The sequence below is a fragment of the Mobula hypostoma genome, chromosome 12, assembly GCF_963921235.1.
Source record: "Mobula hypostoma chromosome 12, sMobHyp1.1, whole genome shotgun sequence".
In the NCBI taxonomy this organism is placed as follows: Eukaryota; Metazoa; Chordata; class Chondrichthyes; order Myliobatiformes; family Myliobatidae; genus Mobula; species Mobula hypostoma.
This window is the reverse complement of record NC_086108.1, coordinates 4,907,587-4,920,307: the sequence shown is the minus strand read 5'-3', so window position 1 is coordinate 4,920,307 and position 12,721 is coordinate 4,907,587. Positions and strand designations below refer to the sequence as shown.

The 12,721-nt window shown below is 43.0% G+C and overlaps 1 protein-coding gene across 15 annotated transcripts in view; it reads left to right on the top strand.

Moving 5' to 3' along the window:
* sipa1l3 (signal-induced proliferation-associated 1 like 3) overlaps window positions 1–12,721 on the top strand; it is a 415,438-nt gene that overhangs the window by 122,398 nt on the left and 280,319 nt on the right. The gene's annotated exons all lie outside the window — the stretch shown is intronic.

The window sequence follows — 12,721 nt, the reverse complement described above, 5'->3', positions numbered from 1 at the left end:
GAGCAAGCAGTTCCCTATGTAACAAGCTTCCCCTCTACACGCAGCTGATGAACCCAAAGGAATTGTGGAGACTGATACATTTTGGCACCATTAATGTCGCAGGAGTTGTCAGTCAGTGCTTAACCGAACATAGGACTGTCTTAGCATCTCCAGCTCCAGGTTTTGCCCTCAGGATTTACTCCTGAAGCCTTCCCCATGAGTGGATATAGCCACAAGACAGCAGAGTTTTCCTTCTCCTAGATGAGCTGTCAACCATGGCTGACAAGCCCCATCTGCCCAAACGACTGGTCTTAAGGTTCCAGTAACCCATCTTTGCCCTTTCTCCTGTCAATAGAAACTGTTTCGCTGGGCTTAGTAGCAAAGCCACACATGAAGCCCAGGATCTGCACTTGGTCATCAGAGGCTATTTGAGATGCATGGCACTAGGAGCACTTACTAGGTAGAGGGAGCTTATCCCAGTTCTTACCCCTGGCTATAACAACCTTAAGGAATATTCATGAATTAAACCTGCATTAAAGGCTCTGGTGTGGGAGTGCAAAGATACAGAAATTTTCACTTGTTTCTCAATCTAAGCCCCTTTAATGTGCTGGTCACAACTGTGAACACACAACTTTTCAAGAAACCAAATATTTTCGTGAATGACTGAAGCAATAGGTAATACCCAAGGAAAGGTGTCCACACTGGCCTGGCATACCTCGTAGTCCCAATACACTCTCTACGTGTTCCACGTAGGGGTGCTCACACTTGTATCTGTAATGGTTAATCTTTGATGCTATCGCTCTTTTTTCTTCAAAAGTCTGCTATTATATTTCTTCCTTATCAGTTCAAATGTTGCATTTCGGTGTCATTGGCTATGGGTCATCTGACTGACCTTTAACACCTTCTTATTGGCTCCAATCCAAACCAGCATCCATTTGTTGCCCTTCTTCTGCGAGTGACATCTGGTAATTTTATGGCTCTTTGTTCTAAATCAGTAACCAAACCAGTAGCCATCTCGAATCAATTGGGGCAGACACAGACCTCCACCATTCACAAACCTACATGTTATATCTAATTCACAAACACCTCACAAATAAATTCTTATTTGGAAATTATGTCTAGTCCAGCAGATTACCTGGAACATCATTGTGTCTACTTTAAAACACCAATCACACCAAGCAACTCTCGTTCACAAAATGAAGGATGCAGAGCAGCTTCACAAAATGGCAGCCTCCATTTCTTCAACCCCCTGGCACAAACAAAAACAATTAGTTTTTCTACTTCCACTGTCCTTGATCAGAATCAGAATCAGGTTCAATACCACCAGCATCTGTTGTGAAATTTGTTAACTTTGTGGAAGCAGTACAATGCAATGCATGATAATATAGAAAAAGCTGAATTACAGTAAGTGTATATGTATGTTAAGTTGAAATAATGCAAAAAAAAGTAAAAAAATATTGAGGTAGTGTTCATGGATTCAGTGTCCATTTAGAAATCAGATGGCAGCTGGGAAGAAGCCGTTCCTGAATGGCTGAGTGTGTGCTTTCAGGTTCCTGAACTTCCTTCCTGATGGTACAATGAGAAGAGAGCACAGCCTGAGTGATGAGGGTCTTTAATGATGGACACCACTTTCCTGAGGCACTGCTCTTTGAAGATGTACTAGATAATGAGGCTAGTACACATGATGGAGCTGACTGAGTGTACAACTTTCTGCAGCTTGCTTCGACCTTGTGCAGTTCCCCCCCCCCGCCACCCCATTACCAGACTGTGATGGAATCAGACAGAGTGCTCTCCACGGTACATCTTTCTTTTCTTTTTAAATCTTTTTATTGAGTAAGTATACAAAAAAGGTAAGCCATATAAACATTAATACAATGTTAAAGTATAATAAAATTCCAAAAGATAACAATACCAAAAAGAAAATACTACAAACAATGTAATTTAAGCATAAGAAAGCAAGATAACATAATAGTATACTAGATTTTATATATATCAATGGAAAAAAAAAAGAAAAAAAAACCCACCGTGCAACTAACTAAAAGCAAAGCAAAGCAATGGGCTAACTTGAAACCAAACAGAGTTAAACTTAAAATCACGTCCTCAATCCCGACCTCCATTAAAACAGTGAAAAAAAAACAATGTTTTGGTCTTGCCCTACTTTGGAAACTTTTTGGAGAGATATTTTCAATATTATTTCTAAGGTATTAAATATAGATATCTCTCCTCACCCTATTACTGCTATCTTTGGACTACCTAAAATTTCTAGTAATCTTTCCCCTTCAGCCCGTAGAATGATTGCATTTCTTACTTTAATGGCGAAAAGATGTATTCCACGGTACATCTGTAGTATTCAAGTGTCTTAGTTGACTAACCAAATCTCCTCAAAATCCTAATGAAATATAGCCACTGTCATGCCTGATTTATAGCTTCATCAATATGATGGGACCAGGCTAGATCCTCAGAGATACTGACACCCAGGAACTGAAATTGCTCACTCTCTCCACTTCTGATTCCTCTATGAGGATTGGTTTGTGTTCCCTTGTCTTACCTTCTCTGATTCATTCAGATTCACTAATTTGTAAACTAGTTCTTTCTGGCCAACACCTGCTGTTTATTAATGCACGATGGGAGCCCAGAGTGAGCCAGTTCTGTCGCTTTGTATCTGCTGCCTTGAAGTCACTCTGATCTCACTCAATGAGTAGAAACTTTGAAAGAGGTCAATCACACAAATCATTCTGCTTAGTGCTGACTGCTCTTTGTAAATTAAATGTGATCTTGTGATGCAGGTTGTTCAGCAGTACGAGCCACACATCTCATTTTCGCGCAAATTTGCCTCCTTTCCGCGGGTGCAGTTTTCTTCTGTTGGAGTGGTGTGTATCATCCTACAAAGTTCAAAGTAAATTTATTATTAAAGTGGATAAACAGATCTACTATTTTAAGGAAGGCATTACTGGATCAGTGTGTTTTATCACTATCAACATCAGTTAAACACAATTATCTGAGTATTTCTCTTTACAGTTTGTGAAAGCTAATTGTCTATATTAACACAGTTCAACAGTGCTCCGTCAACGTTTAAGTTCACTAAACACATCAGATTCTGCAGATGCTGGAAATCCAGTGTAACACACACACAAAATGCTGGAGGAACTTAGCAGGTCAGGCAGCATCTATGGAGGGAAATAAACAGTTGACGTTTCAGGCCGTGACCCCTCTTCAGGACTGGAGACGAAGGGAGCAGAAGACACCTTCTGGAGAAGGGTCTTGGCCCGAAAAGTCTTTTATTCCATTGCGATACTGACACGTGTGACTTATGTTTCATTCTCTCAAACTGCAATATGAATTCAATCATATGATGATCACTGCCTCCTAAGGGTTCCTTTACGTTAAGTGGACTAATGAAATCTGGGTTACTACACACCACCAGATCTAAGATAGCCTTTCCCCATGTAGGCTCAAGCATAAGCTGCTCTAAAAAGCCATTTTGTAGGCATCCAACAAATTTCCTCACTTGTGATCTGACACCCACCTGATTTTCCCAACCCCTTGTATATTAAAGCCCCCCATTATAATTGTGACATTGCCCTTATTACATGCCCTTTTCAGCTCCTTTTGCAATCTCATCTCCACATCTTGGCTACTACTTGGAAACTATATACGTATGATTCCCATAATGTTTTTTTTATCCTTGGAATTTCTGAACTCCACCCACGAGATTCAACATTCTCTGACCCTGTCGCCTCTTTCTAAAGATGTAATTCCACCTGTTACCAACAGAGCCACACCACTGCCTCTGCCCTCCTGTCTGTCCTTTTAGTACAAAGTATATCCTCTTGGATTCAAGTGCAACCTGTCCCTTTTGTACAGGTCCTGCCACAGAAGAGGACCCAATGATTAAGAAATCTGAATCCCTGCCCCCTGCTCCAATTCTTCAGTCACGCATTTATCCGCTACCTCATTCAATTCCTGTCCTCACTGTCACATGGCACAGGCGGCAATCCAAGATTACTACCCTTGATGTCCTGCTTCTCAGCTTCCTTTCTAACTCCCTGTTTTCTGTTTTCAGGACCTCCTCCCCATGTCATTGGTACCAATATGCACCACGACTTCTGGCTGCTCACCCTTCCTTTTCAGGATATTGTGGATATTGTGACATTCCTTTTCAGAAACATTGTGGACCCTGGAGGAGGCAAACTAGCATCCTTGTTTATTTTTTGAGTCCACAGAATCACCTATCTGTTCCCTTAACTATAGAGTCCCCTCTTCAGTTCTCTGCCCTTTTGAGCCACAGGGCCAGACTTAGTGCCAGAAACACAGCCACTGATGCTTCCCCCAGGTAGGTCATCCTCCCCACCACCAACAGTACTCAAAATGGAGTATTTATTGTTGAGGGGGATTGCCACAGGGGTGCTCTCCACTATCTGACATTCTCCCTTCCCTCTCCTGACAGTCACCCACTTATCTGTCTCCCGTAGCCATGGAGTGACTACCTCCTTGTAGTTCCTGTCTATCACTGCTTCACTTTCCCTAATAAGGTCTTTGAGGTACAGCTCCAGTTCCCACCTTGATCCACCTGGTGCAGAGGTGGCCATCGGGGAGGCTGGTAGTCTCCCGGAAATCCGACACCTGACATCCAGACATCTAAGGTCGGGGGTTCCCAACCTTTTTTTGTGCCATGTACCAATACCATTGAGTAAGGGGTCCATGGACCCCAGGTTTGGAACGCCTGTATCTAGGTGTTTCTGTCCACGTTCCAAAGATGTACGGGTTAAGGTTAGTAAGTTGTTGGCGTGGAAGTGTGATGACACTTGCGGGCTACCCCCAGTACATGCTTGGACTGTTGGCCATTGATGCAAACGACACATGTTTTGATGCACATGTGACAATTAAAGCTAACAATAATCTTTCAAGCAAGCTATGGTTTTCGTCCCAACTCTGCAGCTGACTTGTAGATCCTCAAGTTGAGCCTCAGCTGCTCTCTGAAATAACCCAGATGAACGCAGAGTTTGGGGCATTTAAAGAATGTGCAGTAAATGCTTGGCTATGCCAGTGACATCCTCTTTCTGTAAACCGAATGAAATATAAATTTAGAGATGGTATATGGATGGAATCCTTTGTAGAACAGTTAAAATGGAAAACTTTGTGTTCAATTTGATGACAAACATCTTCTGAGGCTCTCTGTTGGTCAGGGTTAGCCATGGAATTTGTGTCCTAACTGTCCAGATAGGTAGCAAGCCAGGGCAGTTCAATATGGAGAGCAAGCTGTTGCCCATATAGTAAGCTCCTCCTCTCCACGCAGCTGATGAACCCAAAGGAACGGCACAGACCAAAACAGTTTGGCATTAGTGGCATCGTAGGAGTTGCCAGTCAGTGTTGAGCTCAACGTAGAACTCCCTTACAGTTTCCAGCTCCGGATTTTTCCCTCTGGGTTTACTCCAGGAACCTTCCCCAAAAGTGGATATAGCCAAAAGGCAATGGACATTTGAGATTAGAGTTTTCCTTCTAGATGAGCTGCCAACCATGACTGACGAGCCCCATCTGCCCAAAAGTGACTGGTTTTAAGGTGCTAGTAACCTGCCTTTGCCCCCTTCTCCTGTCAGTAGAAACAGTTCCGCTGGGCTTAGTTGCTAAGCCACATGTGAAGGCCAGGAGTTGGATTTGGTTGTCCGAGGCTATTTGAGGCACACACTATTGCGAGGATTTGATAGATTTATTTATTTATTGAGATACAGCACGGAATATGCCCTTCCAGTCCTTTGAGCTCCCCCGATTTAACCCTAGCCTAATCACAGGACAACTTACAGTGGCTAATGAACCTACCAATCAGTGCGACTTTGGACTGTGGGAGGAAACTCATCTATTCACAGGGAGAATGTACAAACTCCTTACAGTCGATGGTGGGAATTGAACCCAGATCACCTGTACTGTAAAGCGTTGTGCTAATGGCTACACTACCGTGCCACTCCAAGGTAGTGGGGATAATGGGAGCTTATCCCTACTACCTCCTCCAATTATGACAACGTTAAGGAACCTAGCTCGCTAATTTTAGAATGATTCCTGAAGTGTGTTAGTCTTTTCTCATTCATCTCATTAACCTGTGCTGAAAATATCCCAGAGGGGAAAGTGGGTATTCTTTTCTTTACAACTGCACCACATTACCACATCTAGTTATTATTACGAACATTTGATCCCCTTGGTAACTGAAAAAATTTGCTCAATTAAAACTTTGCCCTTGAGTCTAAAGAAAGAAAGCTTGCTGCAGGTATCTATGCAAATGATATAATAAGGATCAGCAATTAAAGAAAATTGTTTCATGATGACCTTCAAACAACATGGATCTCATTTGCTCAGAAATTACCAGAGGACTACATTAGCCTATAATCAGCTTTCCCACTTGTTCATGTGGCAGCTGAATGCCAAATCTCAATTGTCCGATATTTTGGAGTTACCTTGTGCCTGGATGGTGAGGCATCACTTGGAGTATTGTGAGCAGTTTTGGGTAAAAGGATGGCCTGATGTTGGAAAGGGTTCAAAGGAATCTCACAAAAGTGATTCTGGGATAAATGGCTTATCGTATGAGGAACATTTTTGATGGCTCTGGGCCTGTACTCATTGGAATTCAGAAGAATGAGGGAGGATCTCATTGAAACCTCTCGAATGTTGAAAGGCGTTGATAGTGAATGTGGAGAGGATGTTTCTGAGTTCCTCCAGAATTTAGTTTCAGATGCAGGTTAATCTTGAGCTTCAGTCTATTCTCACAAGCACATGAGATAACTTGTTTCTGATAGTGGCAGGCTATCTTCAATCACTGCAGGTTGTAAGTGTCACCCTGCTACCGGCACCAACATAGCATGTGCACAATTTACCAATCCTAACCCATGTCTTTTGCACTGTGGGAGGAAACCGGAGCACTCAAAGGAAACCATGCAGAAACGTGGAGAATGCACAGACTCCTTACCGTAAAGTGTTGGGTTTTGTGGCTTCTGCAGCACGCCGCTAAGTATTTCACACACGAGTGTGTGGTTTGGGTAAAGAAATATGTAGATTTTTATACACGGGACAGTCAGCAGCAAATGAAGGTAGAATTTTCCCCGTAACTCTAACTTCATTATTGAAGCGAAACAAGCTGTTTTAAAAGATCAAAGTTCAAAGTAACTTTATTATTAAAGTACATATAAGCCTGATAGAATCAGTGAAAGTTCACACCAACTGAACCGCATCAAGAGTTTTGTGAGGTGTTCCTTGAGTACCTCAAAAAACGAATGATCTTCAATGATTATCATCTATTTGTGGGATATTGAACAACATGCGAAATCATAATCAGAATAAGAATCAGAATTAGGTTTAATATCACCGGCATATATGTCGTGAAATTTGTTAACTTAATGGCAACAGTACAATGCAATACATGATATATAAAATTGAGAAATAAAACTGAATTCCATTAAGTACGGTATATATGTCTATTAAATAGTTAAGTTAATATAAATAGTACAAAATTCCCCCAAAAAAGTAGTGTGGTAGTGTTGATGGGTTCAATGTCCATTCAGAAATCAGATGGCAGAGGGCAAGAAGCTGTTCTTAAATCACTGAGTGTATGTCTTCAGGCTCCTGTACCTCCTCCCTGATGGTAACAATGAGAAAAGGGCACGTCTTGGGTGGTGGAGGAACACAAAGTTCAAAGTAAAAGTTATTGTCAGAGTACATATACGTCACCACATACAACCCTGAGATTCATTTTCCTGCAGGCATACTCAGCACATCTATAGAACCGTAACTATAACAGGATTAGTGAAAGATCAACCAGAGTGCAGAAGACAACAAATTGTTTAAATTCAAATATAAATAAATAGCAATAAATAACAAGAACATGAGATAATGTGATAAGAGTCTTTAAAGTGAGATCATTAGTTGTGGGAACATCTGAATGATGGGGCAGTAGGTCAGGCAGCATTATGTGGGGCAGCTGAGCAGTCATTACATGTGTATTTATACACATTTTATTCCATACCCATACTCTAACTTGTTTATAAATACATCTTTATTCTCTATAATTGTTGAATGTTGGTTTTTGTTGCGTGCCGTGCCCCGACCAACACACCACAGCTGATTCCTAATATGTGTGCATGTACATGGTCATCATCATTGTGTGCCTTGTCGGATGATATTGGGCAAGCATGGTCTTTCCACGACCATGATTGTTCTTGGCAAATCTTTCTGCAGAAGTGGTTTGCCATTGCCTTCTTCTGGGCAGTGTCATTACAAGACGGGTGACCCCAGCCATTATCAATACTCTTCAGAGATGGTATGCATGTCATCAGTGGTCGCATAACCAGGACTTGTGATATGCACCAGTTGCTTATATGACCATCCACCCCGCTCCCCCGCTCCCATGGCTTCATACGACCCTGATTGGGGGGGAAGAGGGCTAAGCGGGTGCTACACCTGGCCCAAGGATGACCTGCAGGCTGGCAGAGGGAAGCAGCACCCTATAACTCCTTTGGTAGAGACGTATCTTCACCCAGCCGCCCAATGTACATGTATGCCAAGTAAAGTTGATGCTAGAGGCTGGATCTTGCCTGACCACAGAGGTCCTTCAGCATTTGGAGAATTACTCCAGACTTCTAGCAACTTCTTGTGCACAGTTCAGCTCTTGTATTTTCTACCTTTATATCAGTCACAACACTTCAACTGTAAATTCTTAAGGAAAATCCTGAGATTCTGAAAGTTACTCTTGAGAAGCAAAAGTTCTCTGGGATAGGACGGCAGTCATTTTGGCCTGTGAGGAGTTGCCTGTTAGAGCATCGGAAAAAGGGATAAGTCTTTGGAGAAGAAAATTCACAGCGAAACAAAAGAGATTAGAGTCACAGAATCACAGAAAAGTACAACACATAAACAGGCCCTTCTGCCCATCTAGTTCATGCTGAGCCATTTAAACTGCCTACTCCCATTGACCTGCACCAGGATCAGAGCCCTCAATACCTCGGCCATCCATGTACTTGTCCAAAACTCTCTTAAAAGTTGAAATTGAGCTCGTGTGCACCTCTTACCCTGGCAGCTTGTTCCACACTCTCACCGCCCTCTGAGTGAAGAAGTTTCCCCTCATGTCCTCTAAACTTTTCACTTTTAACAGATGATCTCTGGTTGTAGTCCTACATAACCTCAGTGGAAAAGCCTGCTTGCATTTACCCTGTCTATACCCCTCAAATTTTGTATACCTCTATCAAATCTTAGACCATGAGGCCATAAAATATAGGAGCAGAATTAGGCCATTTGGCCCATCGAGTCTTCTCCCCCTCATTTCATCATGGCTGATCCATTTTCCCTCCCTGTATCCCTTCATGCCCTGACTAATCAAGAATCTATCAACCTCTGCTTTAAATATACCCAATAACTTGGCCTCCATGACTACCTCTGGCAACAGATTCCACAGATTCACCACTCTCAGGCTAATCTACGTTCCAAGGAATAAAATCCTAACCCGTTCAATCTTTCCATATAACTCAAATCCTCCAGACTTTGCAACATCCTTGTAAATTTTCTCTGCCTTTTTCAACCTTATGTGCATCTTTCTTGCAGATAGGTGGCCAAAACTGCATGTAATACTCCAAATTAGGCCCCACCAACATCTTATTCAACTTCAACATAACATCACACCTCCTGTACTCAATACTTTGAGAATGAGCGTGTTCCGTAAGATCAATGTCGCTCGGCAGTTCGCATTGCTGCCTTCGTTATTGCTACCAGCTACTGAATTCTTGTAGCCCTTAATAAAAGGCACTTCAGGATCTTTCCAGATGGTCTGAAATGTTTGTTTTAACTGAAATGAGAAGTCAAGAAATATTTGAATTTAAACCAGATACTGCAGTTAGTTGTGTGACATTTTAACAACAGGGGAAAGGGCTCTTGAAACTGTTAATGAGGAAAGGCAAATTAATGCTTCATTAGCTTAGTAGCACAAGGTGTCCTGCAGTGACCACAACAGATTGTGAGCCAGCGAGCTGCAGTAATTGAGGGGCCCTCCCAGTCAGATCCCTCCTGTATGCCGGGAACATTGTCTCCACATCCCACTGCCCACAGGAGGACTGCAGTGGGGTGGAGTCAGTAACCCAGCTCTTTGCACACTGTGGGTTCACAGACAAGGCGTGGAGGAGGATGAAAGTGTCACGCTTCATCCCCAGCAGCTGCATAACGGAGGACTCTGTGATCTACACGCTGTTCCTGGGGACACACACGGAGACAAACATCCGGTGCTGCTGGCAGATCATCAACTCAGTGAAAGACGCTCTTTGGGCGGCCCGAAACTTGATGGTCTACCAGCACGTAGAGATGTCCGTGGGAGAATGCTGCCGACTGGCACATTCTCGTCTTCAGGAGTACGTGCTGAGGGACACACTGAAATTCGGTGCAGCCACTGCAAGGGCCCGGTGAGGAAGGACCACGGTTTAGGGTTCTTCTCCTGTGGGAGTGGGAGGGGTTGGGTGACGGGGAGTATACCCCTCAACAATGGTTGTACAATATAAACCAGCTGAGTGCCACATGAAAGGCTGAGAACATATAGAATGTAATGGTAATGTCTGTTAGTATTCAGAGTTATTGAATAGTTTATTGGAAATAATTTTATTGTGAATAAAATATATTTTGTTAAAAAAATTGACGTTGATTTTAAAACAATGTTTCCTCAGCTCTGTTATTAGCCCATACTGAAGTACAAAATCACAAACACGAGAAAATCTGCAGATGCTGGAAATCCAAGCAACACACACAAAATGCTGGAGGAACTCAGCAGGCCAGGCAGCGTCCATGGAAAAGAGTAAACAATTGATATTTCAGATCAAAACCCTTCTTCAGGACTACTCAGGATTGCTACCTACCTGCTGAGTTCTTCCAGCATTTTGTGTGTGTTGCACTGTAAAATTCCTGTTTGTATTTGTGTACATTCTAAATTTCACAAAGCTATCATGCTGAAAAGGCCACTATCCCCAGAGGCGAAGGTGGGGCCAGTTCCGCTCACTGCCCTGTCCTGCTTAACTGGGCTCTGCACTGAACTGAGGCTGAAGCTGTGGCCTGGTCGGCTGCTCCGGGCTTCATATCTGTGGGCTTTGTGATGTTTACTTGGCTGTGCCCTGAACTGAGGCTGGGGCTGGGGCCATGGCCTGTTCTGTGCACTGAACTGAGGCTCCGTCCATACTAGACCGGATGAATCCCTAACCGAAGCTTTTTCTCTTCGTTTTGACCCTCCGTCCACACTGAATTGGCATTTTCCTCCCCCGAAAACGGAGATTTTCAGAAACGCTCTCCAGAGTGAATAAATCTGAAAACGCCTAATATCCGGCGTAGTGTGTACGGGCCAACCGGCTATTTTTAAAACCGCCGTCATGACGTGCCGGAGGCGGCAGCACAGCATTTCATTGTTTTCTTAAACGCAACCTCCAACACCACAACAATATCTGACAATAGATGTGTAACAGCCTAATGTAACATTGTATGGAAATACAAGATAACACTGATGCAGACATGTGTTATATATTTAACAAGGTGCTTTATTAATGTATTGCTTGTGCAAACATTCAATAGATACAATTGTCACTTTTGCTCAGTAACTCATTTTATTGCACATGTTAAATGCTGCAAAGTAATACACAAAGACATGGCAAAAGTAAAGGCAAACAAATGAGGTAACAGCAAATTTCACTTTTGCCCAGTAACAAGCCGTATTGCATTTAGTTGTAGGTGTTGTCCCTTTCATCGGTGAAGAGACTATGGCTGTAGGAAATGTTTCTGGACAAACGTGCACCAAGTCTTTCGTTTGGCAATTTCCTTTTAAGTTTTTCTAGTCTGTAACTGGACAAACGCACACCAAGTATATCGCTTCCTCTTCGCTTGTTTTCTGTGTGTCCTACGCATGCCCAGTAGGGGGAGATTCGCCCAAATATCTGTTTTAATGTAGACAGGGGTATTTTTAAAAACGCCTAGTGTGGACGCTTGTCGTTTTTACGCGAAAGCAGTGTTTTCAAAATTATCCGGTCTAGTGTGGACGTAGCCTGAGGCTAAGGCTGCGGCTGCTCTGGGCCCTTAGCTCTGCACTCAGCTGAGGCTTGTGCCCTGCTCTGGACACTGCTATGTTTACTTGGCTCTGCGCTGAACTCAGGGTTGGGTGTGTCTGCACCCACTCCCTCCTTCCCCCACCACTCCTTCTCTGTCACCTGTCCCACATCCCTCCCGCAGCATTCCACCCCTGCCATTCCCAACATCCTTTGCTCCCGCCAGATTTACAACTTGCTCTCTGCTCTACATTGACAAGTATAGTACTGTGCAAAAGTCTTAGGCACCCTAGCTATGTAAATGTGCCTAAGACCTTTGCACAGTACTCTATGGAAAAAGAAGTTAAATTAAACGAGTTGGCTAAATAAAGAGGGAAAAAATAGTGAAGTAGTGCTCGTGAGTTCAATGTCCATTCAGAAGTCGGTTGGCAAAGGGGAAGAAGCTGTTTTTAAATTGTTGAGTGTGTGTGTGTGTTGAGAGTAAGCCAGAATTTGGATTCAGGTTATTTATCCCATGTACATTGAAACATACAGTGAAATCACCGCCGGAAATGGGGGATTGGTGGAAACGCTGCACAGGATTGAAATGAGCTCCAGAAAGTTGCAAACAAATTGTGTTGTTGTTATATTTTAAGGCATCTTCCAAATGTGTCTGATATTCAAGAACTTTGGGTGGGTTCTGAAACAGTATTTTGAATTCT